This window comes from Mesoplodon densirostris, chromosome 7 (assembly GCF_025265405.1).
Source record: "Mesoplodon densirostris isolate mMesDen1 chromosome 7, mMesDen1 primary haplotype, whole genome shotgun sequence".
Taxonomy (NCBI): Eukaryota; Metazoa; Chordata; class Mammalia; order Artiodactyla; family Ziphiidae; genus Mesoplodon; species Mesoplodon densirostris.
The window spans coordinates 88,905,745-88,919,246 of record NC_082667.1 but is presented as its reverse complement, the minus strand read 5'-3'; the positions used below and the strand labels follow the sequence as shown (position 1 = coordinate 88,919,246).

At 37.3% G+C, this 13,502-nt stretch overlaps 1 protein-coding gene and 1 long non-coding RNA gene across 4 annotated transcripts in view; both read right to left on the bottom strand.

Moving 5' to 3' along the window:
- Positions 1–13,502, bottom strand: part of LOC132494370 (large ribosomal subunit protein eL21-like) — a 171,403-nt gene that overhangs the window by 34,102 nt on the left and 123,799 nt on the right. For 2 of the 3 annotated variants that reach the window (XM_060105424.1, XM_060105426.1), the window contains one exon: positions 6,539–6,604. The exons of the other annotated variant lie outside the window; for it this stretch is intronic. The gene's annotated coding sequence lies outside the window, so the exon portion shown is untranslated. The remainder of the gene's footprint in view (positions 1–6,538; positions 6,605–13,502) is intronic. 3 annotated transcript variants of the gene reach the window in all.
- Positions 1–13,502, bottom strand: part of LOC132494373 (uncharacterized) — a 110,129-nt gene that overhangs the window by 77,643 nt on the left and 18,984 nt on the right. The gene's annotated exons all lie outside the window — the stretch shown is intronic.

Sequence of the window (13,502 nt, the reverse complement as noted above, 5' to 3'; positions counted from 1 at the left end):
CACTCACATATGCCCTGAGCATTTTCTGCTGGAGAATCTGAACTTCATAATGAGGGTACTAATATATTACATGCTTCTGATAGTAAGTTCTTATCACTTGAGAAATATCATTAAACGTTATATCTCTAAAGCTTAATCCTTCTTAACCTGAAATATACCTTTAGAAATAATATTTTAACAGTTTGAGAAAATTCAGCTATTACATAGCTATTTACCTAAATATTTACATGAGATAATTATGAAAGCATTCTATTAATAATTTTTGAAGACATTGTAATAACAATTTAGTCTTAGAATTTTAGAAAAAATATAAACCAATAAAGGTACTTCTTCTGGTTCAAACTGTACAAATGAAAATTCTGAAGCTAAGTAAATTGGGCAAAGTATGTTGCTGTTTCATAAGTTAATGAAAGTAAATTTATTTATTAAATTTTTATTTATTTATATTTTCATGGGTTTATAACACATAAGGTTTATATGTATAATAATTATATTTTGACATTTATATAAACTACAGTGTGCTCACCACCAAAAGGTTAGTTGTCAACTGTCATCATATTGTTGACCCCCTTTACCCATCTTGCCCTCCCTCCACCCCCTTCTCCTCTGCTAACCACTACTCTGTTCTCTGTATCTATTTGTTTCAGTTTGGTTTCTTCATTCATTTTGTTTTGCTTGTTTTTATATGCCACATATGAGTTAAATCATATGGTATTGGTCTTTCTCCATCTGGTTTATTTCACTTAACATAATACCCACAAGGTCCATCCATGTTGTCCCAAATGCCAAGATTTCATCTTTTTAGGGCTATTATTCCATTGTAAGTGTGTGTGTATCTTCTTTATCCATTCATCCATCAGTGGACACTTAGGTTGTCTCCATATCTTGTCTATTCTAAATAATGCTGTGATGAACACAGGGGCGCATATATCTTTTCAGATTAGTGTTTTTGTATTCCTTGGATAAACACCCACAAGTGGAATAGCTACATCACATGATAGTTCTATTCTTAATTTTTTGAGGAATCTCCATGTGATTTACCATAGTGGCTGCACTAATTTACATTCCCACCAAAAGTGCACAAGGGTTCCCTTTTCTTCATTTCCTCTCCAGCACTTATTTCTTGTCTTTTTGATAATAGCCATTCTAATGGGTGTGAAGTGATATCTCCCTGTGGTTTTGATTTACATTTCCCTGATAATTAGTGATGTTGAACATTTTTCACATGCTTGTTGGCCATCTATATACCTTCTTCGGAAAAATATCTCTTCAGTTTTTCTGCTCATTTTTTAATTGGATTGTTAGCTTTTTTGTTGTTGAGTTGCATGAATTCTTTATCTATTTTGGATATTAGATACATGATTTGCAAATATCTTCTCCCATTTGGTAGGTTTTCATTTTGTTGATGTTTCCTTTGTTGTACAGAAGCTTTTTAGTTTGATAATAGTCCCATTTGTTTAGTTACGCTTTTGTCTCCTTGCCTGAGGAGGCATATGCAGAAAGATATTGCTAAAACCAAAGTCAAAGCGAATACTGCCTATGTTTTCTTCTAGGAGTTTTATTGTTTCAGATCTTACATTGGAGTCTCTAATCCATTTTGAGTTGATATCTATGTATGGTATAAGATAGTGGTCTAGTCTCATTCTTTTGCATGTGGCTATCCAGAAAAACTAAATTTAGATGCTCTCCATCCTTTCATCAAATTTTAAACCCATTCAGATTAATCTGCAAAACTTCATCAAGAGGTTTGAAGGTAGAGAACTTTTTACTGTCTAGCTGATTTTTAAGAGTGATTAGGGCAGATTTAGATATCAAATTACTGCAAAAAACGTTCTGGCTAGTCCATGTCAGTCACTTTCCTAAATTTCAAGGTTATTGATTGCTCAACTTATCTTATGACTTTAAATTTGAGAGCCTCAAATTAGCAACAAGTTTTCATAGGATTCAAAGCAGTAGGTGTTTTACAGAATGATTCTGTTAAATTAATCTTTTCCTCATTTGAAACATACATGATTAAGATACATATTAATTTATTCAGAAAAGTCATACATTTTTTCAATGGAAAAAGTCTTCCCTTCTGTGCTCCCTAGGGCTATTTGTGTGCAAAATTTAACAAATATTGGTTCAACTTCTTTTTTTCTCTGATTCAAAACTTCAGCATGAGTGATGATTAGTTGGATGGCTAACGAGACAGTAATCTCCTCAAACATCTTTTAACCCACTTACCCAGAAGACTGAATTCTTCTTTAAGAATCTGAGGTTTAATTTTGTGGTCAAACGTTTAGAAATGGAAATAGAACTCAAAGCTCCACTTGACTTATAACGTGACTTCTGTCCTCAGCAGATGGTTAAAAAGGTTAGTTCTACCAGTGGCTTCAGAAAACACACAAAAGGTGTTAGCAGAACCATGATATTTACGGTATATATTTAATTGTTTCAAGAACTGAGTGAACAGGTATCACTTGTAAGGGCAATCAGGTGCCAGTTTCAATGATCAGGCCGGAACTGCAGGGGTTTCACACTCAGCCCTGCTCCTTGTTAATTCTGGCTTCACTCATTATGCCTCCTGATGCTGCCACACAGCTCCTTATTTTGAGGTAATAGGTGATTTGACTATGCTTTTTTGTTTGTTTGTTTTTCTAACGTTACACAGAAAGCTAGAGTCAAAAATGTGTGTGTAGTCTGAGAATGATACTTTGGATATATTGCTATTTATGATAAGCCCAGACTTACATGTTTACCTCGAACTGGAAAAAAATTGCTAACTAGAATATCCCCCGTAAAAGTAATTACTGACAATGTCTTCCTCCTTAACCACATGGACCTATATCAAGGCTGCTTATCTGTGCAAGATACCAAAGTTGTTACCACAGGACTATGCTATCAGAAGCAGATTTTCTGCCAGTGGGCTGGGCCAGCTTTTGCAAACTACAGGAAACCTGGGTTCATAAAATAACCTAAGGGACACTCCTGGTCTAAACTCAAACAGAATGGGGTTAATACATAAATCCTTGCAGGAAGTTTGGACACTGAAATAACCTCTCACTGAGGATGGCGATTCAGCTTAACAAATGAGGCAATGAGACTGATGGAATACGCCCTTTCCAAGGAAGAAGTTACAATGATTTCCGTTGATACTATCAGTATTTCCACAGTCCTGTTTCCAGGAGGTTATATATAGTATCACAGAAGAACCCTGAGAACAGATAATCAAGCCTTCATCATAAAGAATCAGAGAAATATATTAAATGTCTCTTAACAAGGAGAATTGAACTTTTTACTTATAATAACCATTATTATCATTATAGAATTATTATATTGTTCTTAATATTTTATTATTAAATAAATATTATCTGCATGGAAGGCAGATTGGCATCACATAAGTGTTACGTCACTGAAAACTAATCAATACACACACACAAAATAATGTGCTAAGGCTACACTAGGGAGTCTCACTTCTGATCTCAAGGTTATGCCAGTTTATCCCAAGTTCTCAACAAAACTCTTTATCAAACTTATTGTATCTTATCCCTCACTGTATCACAACTGTTTCAAAAGGGATCTTGTTAGTCATTTTCCTTAAAAAAAAAAAAAAAGAGAGAAATCCAAGTCATGCCTTTTCTATGAAATCTTTGGAGGTTGCTCTGACAACGTTATTTGTAGCTCAGCCCACAATTCATATTCTTCAGCTTTTACCCAGAGTCACCTGGTTCTGCTTGCTAGGTATCATCTTCTAAGTCTCCAAGAGATGTTGCCAAAGTTTTCTCCAGAGACTGGGATTGGAAAAATGACGGCATTATTAAATGCTGCACTTTACAAAAATCATTTCTATTTTGAGCACCCTAACATAGTTATCTTCATTTTGATTAATCCTTGTTTTTAAACAAGGATGTGCATTTTTACATGGTTGCAATTACAGCAAACACAGGGTTTTGTGTTATTCCTTCACTATTTCCAATAACGAAAGCATTTTTCATATATTACAATTGGGGGATTATTTTAATGTTAAAGAATATATGATATTTAATGGATACAATCTATATTTAATTTAATCAGATTCCTATTACTAGCCATTTGTCTTCATTTTTTCCTTATTACAGATAGATTCACAAATAACATTATTATGAATATTTTTTTCCTCTACAGAATTGTTTCTTTGAATGAGACAGGGGTGATGGTTGTTTGGCTTGTATCGACAGTATTTATAAAAGTGTAAATCTGAATGTGTTTAGGTGAGGCAAGTACAGTAACCTGTATTCCCATTGCCTTCCCCCCCAGGCCAACATGGCACATTTAGATTACTTGCTTGACCCTGAAAGCATGTGAATTTTTGACTCCTGGATTACTGGGTCAAAGGCGTAAGTATCTTTATGACTTTCAATAACAATGATCATTTCACTCTTCTAAACCAGTTATACATGTATTTCAATGTCACCGACTTTCATTTATTTGAGTACTTTCCAAACCTTAGGTGCTGTATACGCATTGGGGACACAATGATGAAGACAATGAACAGGGAGTTACAATGCAGTCTGAATTAATAGAACTTAGAATAGGGTACTAAGGGAACCCATAAGAGGGGCAGAAACAAGTCTTCTCCAAATCGGGTCATTACATGGGGAAGTGGTGGCAAGTAGAAGAACGGAGGAAGGAGAGAACTCCAGGCAAAGAGAGCACCACATGCAATGGCCTGGAAAACATAAGGCAAGCATATTTTAAGTATTATGAGAATGTAGAGGGTGAGGTTAGTGTTGAAAGACATGAATATATATGAAAAGGCATATATATATATATATGATTTTGTAACGTAGTCATCATTAGGTATCATTTAATAATTTTTTGTCAAATTTATTAACTATATAAACATGTTATACATGTAAAGTAGATTTAATATGCATCACATCTAAGAAAATCCAATTCCTGACATAATCAGCAGAATGAAAAGTGACAGAGATTAGAAAACTCCCCAGCACTTGAGAGAAGAGAGGTTTGTGCAGTTTGATGGCAGCACAGGCCCATGTGTAGGAGAAGGGGAGGTGATGGAGCAGCAGGGATAGGTTAGAACAGTTGGAGTGCCTGGAGGGCCAGGCCAAGGAGTTCACTTTGTATTAACTCAATGGTCAATGAAATTACGTAGCAATTTTAGAGGAAACAAAATTATAATTAAAACTGTAGAGGAAACACTAATTCCTTTCACTAAAGCAAAATTCAGGACATCCTGGTGTCAGCACTGGAAAACAATCTCCAGGTAATTGAAGCAGGAAAACCACATCCATTTAGGGGTTCTCTCATTTTCATTATGACTGCTACCACCATAGCAGCCTCTAGGCTTCCATTCTAACACTTTTGTCCAGGTATGGAGCAATCAAAAACATCTCACTTTGTTTCACTTTAGTACAAATGATATAGAAAAGACATCAAAAGAATTTATTAAGTGATAAGAGAGAATAACTGGGAAACAGAGTGTGTATGAAATATATAAACAGTCTAGTTTACAAAGAACTACTTTATTCTTTATAGAACATGGTTAGCCCATAGTCCATGTTATTCTACATTGGACACCAAGTATCTCTTAAACCTATGAAATAATATGTAAGATATTATGTGCATTTATATAGTCTTTGTATAAAGGATGTGATGGAAGAGGACCTCTACCAATAGATAGAAAAGAAATTCTTGCAATTGTCTGTTATGCAAGCCAAAAGCAGATGGGGTAATTTGCCAGAAATAATACTATAAGGGATATAAGTAATTTGGTCCAAGTACACCGCTCTCTGGGTTGCATTATTCAAGAGTAAATTTTAGAATGTCTGGAAGCAGAGGTCTTACCCAGTGTTCGAGACATATGAGGTCTCTGAGAATTTCTCTGAAATCATACTGAACATCTTGTGTACATGTATGTGTGTGTGTATATCTCCTGGGAAGTCTTTAAAAGGCTCATAAGCTCTTTTATGGCACTTCTTCATTTCACTTCTGTGCTGGGCCTCCCCATTTATGAAAGCAGAAGTTTCAGCCTCGGAGACTTTGGGCACAAGTCAGCAGGTGGTGACAGCTTTCTCTTCCAACACTGCATCTTTTAAGCATTCTTAAGAAAGCAAGCAGCCATCAGTTATGAACATCATTCAGGTGACGTTCTGTATGTATGAACGGCATTTGAGATTAAAAGACGGGGAAGAGATGGGAAGTGAGTAGACATGAGACTATTATAGGGCTCAGGAGAAAAGTGGCAGAATCTAATTACGATGGGATGAGTGGGAATACAGAAATGAGGATGGGCAGAGGATGCACATCTTGGTATTTGGTATATGCCGCAGGGTTTTTTTCACCAAGTTGTCATTCTGTGTTTGGAAAACAAAATTGGGGGAAAAATAAAATCAAAGAGTAAGTCAGTGCTTGGCATATAATAGGAATGTAATAAATTTTGGAAAGACTCACACTACCATGGTGAAACTTTTAGTATTAAACATATATTTAGTATTAAATATATATTCATTTGCAGAACAGACAGTAGTTGGACTTTTATATTAGTAATGCTTACCATACTTCAACTTCTGGTCATCTTACACAAGTTCAGTAGACCACTGATCATTGTTGCAGTAGAGTTCTGAAAGTTTAATTTTGAGACGTGAATGAGAAATGAGGTCATGGCATAGATGAAGACAGGCAATGACACTATAAAATTGGTAAGCTTGGTCTATGAGAACCTATATGAGCAAAGAATCTGAAAAAGAATAGATATCTGTATATGTATAACTGAATCACTTTGCTGTACACCTAAAACGAACACACTGTAAATCAACTATACTTCAATAAAATTAATTTATTTTAATTAATTAATTAACATTAAAAAATGGTAAGCTTGGTGAACTGTAGTTGACCTCGTTCAGGAAAGTAGAAGTGGGCACTGGTTCTGGAGGATACAGGAGTGGTTTGCAAAGAGAGAGGGCCAACTTTACTTCCTAACAGTAAGTTAAAATTAGGGGAATGCAGAGATCATAGAATAATAATCAGAAAGTGGCAGAAATGTAAGAAGCAGTCTGGCTCCTCTTATACTAGAGAAAGAGAAAGGTAAATTTGTGGTGGAGATGGTAGGGGAATCATTTGATTTTTTTTTTTTTTTTGGCAGTACGCAGGCCTCTCCCTGTTGTGGCCTCTCCCGTTGTGGAGCGCAGGCTCTGGACGCGCAGGCTCTGGACGCGCAGGCTCAGCGGCCATGGCTCACGGGCCCAACCGCTCCGCGGCATGTGGGATCCTCCCAGACTGGGGCACGAACCCGTGTCCCCTGCATCGGCAGGCGGACTCTCAACCACTGTGCCACCAGGGAAGCCCCAGGGGAATCATTTGAAACAATCCAGAGTTCAATTGAAGTGAAGAGGTTAGAAAATATTAAGGATAAATAAAGCTTAGTTTACTCATTAGGAACATGGAAATTAGGAACATGGAAGTTAGAGTTAGTAAAAACCAGTCTCAAAACAATAATTCTCTAATTTGATAATTCTGAACTAATCAGAAAAAAATATGAACTATAGTGCACATTAAGTCAATGTTGAGGAAAACGATGTATTTATTTGAGTACAATTCAGTTGTTATTTTACAATGCTTTAACAAAAGTACACATTAAATACATAGAATTTTATATATACTATACTATAAGTATACTTTTTAGCATAGAAAATTACAAAATTATTTAATCACTTAAAAGAAAATAGCATTATCCTTCTCACAAAATTCTGAAATTAAAGAAAAAAATTATGAAGATATAAACTATTCACTGAAGTTTCTGAAATAATCAGAAAGCTTGAATCAAAGAGAGATTACATTTAAGGAGGATGTGTTATTGTTTAATTCAGTGGTTAAAGAAATAGAAAAATTAAATGGGAGCACTTTTCTGTTAAACTTTCCCCTCTGGAGGCTGGTATAAATAAGGGAGCTGGTATGGACCCTCCATTTCCCTTGAACAGGTGTTAACTTCTTCCTAGAGGGTTTAACTTCATGGTTAAGAGCATGGCCTCTGGGCTCAAATCTTTTGTGCCTGAATCCTAGACATGTCACTTGTTAAGTTTGCAACTTTTGGCAAGTTTCTAACTTTCTCTAAGTCTCAGTATTTAACTGTGTAATGTGGATAATATTTGTGAGGGTTAAATGCCACTGACAAACGGTAATTGGTATACATTTAAGTGTTCAATAAATTTGTCTATCAGGAGGAGTTTGGACATAGAGGGAGATGGTAGATAGATTCTGAAGGGAAATGTGAGAATTCGTTTAGAATGAACAGTTTCGAGGAAGATAACAACTGAAACGGGGGTCCTCCTTCCCATTCAGCTGCTAGAAAAAGAGGTGTGTTTAACAGGACAGAGAAAACAGGTTGAAAACTGGTGGCCCTGTGGGCACTGGAGTAGGGGAAACAGGTTAGAAGTGTTTCACACACAGACTGAAGAAGCTAAATACTACACATCCAGCAGAGCTGCGGATATCTATTTCAGTATGTCTGTGGGTCTATCTGTACAATGTTTCTCTTGGAAAGTCAGCAAGCGCTGTGAAGACAGAGCTCCAATCCTCTCTGACACTTGTTTAGGGGAGGGGCAGCAGCAGAGAAATCTCAGGATGGAAGACAACCTACAAATACCTGCAAGGACATACATGACTACTTGCCACTTTCCTCCTGGCATCAGAGCTCTCAAAGTAGTTTATACCCTTTCATTGCCTTATTCATTCCCTTCATGCATCTTCCACAATCAGGCTTCTGTTTCACATTTTTTACTTCATTTTCCTCTGTAATGTTGTCATTGCAAAAATGAAGTGAACTTGCCTCAATCCTCTTCCTTCTTGTCCTCAATAAACTATGAACTGGTAAATATATATCTTCTCTTTCTCTTATCGAGAAATCCACCCTTTAGGGCGTAAAATCCTACAATGTGTAAGACAAAATTGTTCTCTTATACTTAACTGTGTATATATAAACCTTCGCATTCATTATATTCAGTTGTTATTCATAATATATTTATTATATTCATATATATATATAATGAATGTGAATATCAACTTTATCCCCTTAAATTTAAGCCCTCCAGGTAATAAATATTTTTGTCTTTATGAGCTACATAGGTCTGTAACACATATTCTTTCTTTTTTTCCTTTTTTCTTTTTCTTTTCTTACAACCTTTTCAAAATGTAATAACCATTCTTAGCTCAAGAATAGATTGCACCTTTAGGCCATAGTTTGCTTACTGATGCTTTAAAATAAATAACTCTGAATTTGAGAAAAATACAACAAAACTCAATAATCAGTTATTCATGTTGGCTATGGTCCACTTTAATGCAAGTGAGCGACAACAAGGACTATGGTGAGAATATGCTTATCAGTTCCCAACACATCTGAGGAGTGAAGGTAAGTTGTGTGAAAGGAAAATAGAAATGGAGTCATTACTGGTGGGGAGAGCTCTCTCACATGGAGCCTCTGAGGAAGCCACTGAGGAAGTGTGACTTAGGCACATCTCAGCCGAGATGGAATCTGAACTTTGACTACCTATTGCTTTGACACAGGCATCCAGAGCATCTGTCCACGTTCCAGAAACTCAAGATACTTACCGGACTCTTACCCTAAAATAACTTGTGACAGAGAATCCCTTAAGGACAAATATTTCCTTTCCTGCGTCACAGTCAATCATAATCCCTGACAGACAGCTTTAACAACCTTGTACGTTTTATCTTTATAAGTCCCTGACTCTTTCTCTTCCACAGAGCATCTCTGGGTTTTACCTGAATCTGTGTCTCCAGGACTGCAATTATCAAGACCCCAAATAAAACTTTGTTCTCTGCAGCCTCCATACTGATTATTGTTCGACAGTTGGGCCCCATAGTTTACGAATAAGTGAGACAAGTTCTTATCTCTTGGTTCATGCCTCTGATCTCCTTTTACTTGTTCAATTGAAATGTTATTTCCTAAGAATGACTGCCTCCTTATATTGAGATAAAGTTCTAATTTTCACCTTAGATCTAGTCATGTGACAAAGGAATGATTTGTCACATGACAAAGGAATGAGAAAATATACTCATTTTCTCAATCTCTTACGGATTGCTTTCACTTTGATACAGCAAAAATGTTACTGTTGAGAAAAATTGTTTCTTTTGCCTGTTAATTTGATCCCCTCAACCTTTTCTTGTACATTTTCTATGCTACATTTAATCAATTTAAATTACTGACAGTTGATTTCCAGGCCTATCAATATACCACTTCTGCCTTTCAATACTCACTCACCTTGTTTCTTTGCACTTCTCTTTTCTGTCATTTTTGCTCCAAATTGCTCATATTTAAAAAGTCCTCTTGCAATATCATGCATAATTCACTCACAGATGTGAGGAGGAACAGCTGTAACATCTTTCTGCCAAGGCATACACTCATTCACAATGCCCAGTGGTTTCTCAGTTGTGTGTAGGATTTTTCTGCTGGGATGGGTCTTTTATCATCTTCAAACATGCATGACTCAGCCACACATACTAGCTTCACAGAGTCTTCCCAGCTATAAAGTTTAGAACAAGCTTCGACTCCCAAGTATCTGCTATGGTCTGAATGTTTTTTTTTTTTTTTTTTTCCTTTTTGCGTTATGCGGGCCTCTCACTGTTGTGGCCTCTCCCGTCGCGGAGCACAGGCTCCGGATGCGCAGACCCAGCGGCCATGGCCCACGGGCCCAGCCGCTCCGCGGCATACGGGATCCTCCCAGACCGGGGCACGAACCCGCATCCCCTGCATCGGCAGGCGGACTCTCAACCACTGCGCCACCAGGGAGGCCCTGGTCTGAATGTTTTATACATTGAATTCCTATGTTGAAATTCCTATGTTGAAACCCTAATGCCCAACGTGATAGTATTAGTAGGTGGACCTTTGGGAAGTGCTTGAGTCGTAACAGTGGAACCATCATGAATGAAATTAATGCCTTATAAGAGGCTCCAGAGAGATCCCCTGCCCTTTCTACCATGTGAGGACACAGGGAGGTGGTGTCAGCTTATGAACCAGGAAGAAGGTCCTCACCAGAAGGCAAACATGCTAGCACCTCAGTCTTGGACTTCCCAGCCTCCAGAACTGTGAGCAATAATTGCTGTTGTTATAATCTACCCAGTTGGTGGTATTTTGTTATAGCAACACGACTGGAGTAAGATCGCATCTTTCTACCCTAGAGGAATAATTCCTAGACTAATTACCTAGTAAAATTTGAGCATTACCTCAGCATACACCAAGTGATGCTGGATGAGGTAAAATCCAGAAACAAGGTTGCTGAAGAGTTCTGTCATGATCTACTCTCACATACTATCACATACCTCAGAGATACTACATATTTACTCGTGTTAGGAGCTTCACGTGGCAGTGGTTTTCTTCATGGCAGTGTGAACACCAGCATCACTGCTACTTGCTACTCCTAAAGGAGCTTGAATGCCTCACTCCTCTTCCTTGTTTGAGAGCTATTCCACTTTTCACTTGGCTGACCTTCAAGCTACTTATCATAAGTGCCCATTCTCTTGATTTTCAGGAACGCTCATTACTATTATATCCCTCAGGGCAATTTTAGAAGTTTAAAGCAAGGAAGAGTAGCTTCTTATGATAAGAAAAAGAATAAGGTGGATTGTTGTTCATTTATTGATCATTTATGAGTAGCTGTCATATGCCAGGCATTGGCGCATTGTGCTTTTGATGTCAGAAGCAGTCCCTGGTTTCAAGTGGTCTCTGGTAAAGCTGGAAGGAGTTTCAACTGGACAGAATAGTATAACATAATGAGTACATAAGTGCCAGGACAGGGTGCCAGGGTGGGAAGGAGGACACAGAGAAAGAACAAGTTTATCACGAAATATTTTTGAAGAACAGGACACCTGATTTGTGTTTTGAAGGAAATGTAGAAGTGTGAAAGACAACAAAAAAGTTTCAGAAATGAACATCCTAGGCAGAGGCTACAGCAAGATTTAAAAAGCAAGAGGGCACAAACCACAGAGCTGATCTCCCTGTGCTATGCGGCTGCTTCCCACTAGCTATCTATTTCACATTTGGTAGTGAGTGTATATATGTCCTGTGACCACCTAGAGGAGTGGGATAAGGGGGATGGGAGGGAGACGCAAGAGGGAAGAGATATGGGGATATATGTATATGTATAGCTGATTCACTTTGTTATAAAGCAGAAACTAACACACCATTGTAAAGCAATTATACTCCAATAAAGATGTTAAAAAATAAAATAAAATTTTAAAAAAGACACGAGGGCATACAGAGCAATGGTGGTCCTAAAGAACTGCCAATAGGTACGTATGACTGGAGTATAAGATCATTTGAGCAAGTAATGCAAAAGATACCAAAATTTGCAGTGGATAATCTAAGGTCAGGATATATCACCTTTCTTTTTTTCACTCTAGAAATATTTACTGAGTGACTCTTATGTGCCAATGATTGTTGTAGGTTCTGCAGTGAAAAAATCATGACTCTACCTGCACAGAATTTGCATTCTACCTAGGGAAGAGACCGAAAATAAACCAATACCAAAATATTGATATATTGTTTGGCAGATGGGAACAAACATATGGAGAAAACTATATCAGAGATGGAATGGAGCATGTGTAGGTTAATGTGTGCACCTGCATGGGGATGCACAACAGCTGTTTTTTATAGGATGATCAAGGTCTCACTGATGTGGTGACATTTGACCAGAGACTTGAAGGTAGTCATATCCTATCTATTATCATAACCTCTAGTATCATATTCTATTTATATGTGTATGGATTACTTTTCTAGAACATTTCCAGAAGATGACATCGTAAATGCAAGGGCCTTTGGATGGGAGAACGTTGAGTGTTGAAAGTACAAACTAAGAGGCTGGTGTTCCTGGTGTGGAAAGAGTGAGAAGAGCAGTGGATAAACTGGAGAGCTGGTGGTGGCGAAGGGGGTGCAGAATAGATAGGGCTTTTTAGAGTCTCTTTTCCCTTGTGGCTCCCCACCTCTTAGACAGAATCAAGGAAACGTCTAGGCCCAGGCAGTGGAGAATAGGCATTTGGTAGTTTTTGCTAAAGAGTTAAGCTTAAAAGCCTAAAATCTTTATGGACAGAGAGAAATTTTGCTAAATTTCTTCTTTACTACATCAGAGTAATAGATGGATAAATCCAAAGAATTTTCCACAAAGGAAAAGCACCATCAGGATTTGCATAGTTTTTGTTTTGTCTTGTTTTTTAACAAGAGGGAAGGGAAATTACCATTACTATTTTGAATCTGAGAAAGACTGGGGTAAAGAGAGGTTAAATGGCTCATTCACGGCAAACCTGGGCTTAAGAGTAGGACAGTCAAGAGTATTCTACATGATGACCTCGGCCAATCACTTACTCAGAGGAAGGCCAATTATTATTTTTTTAATTAAATTAAATTTATTTATTTATACAGCAAGTTCTTATTAGTTATCTATTTTATACATATTAGTGTATACATGTCAATCCCAATCTCCCAATTCATCCCACCACCACCACCCTTGCCC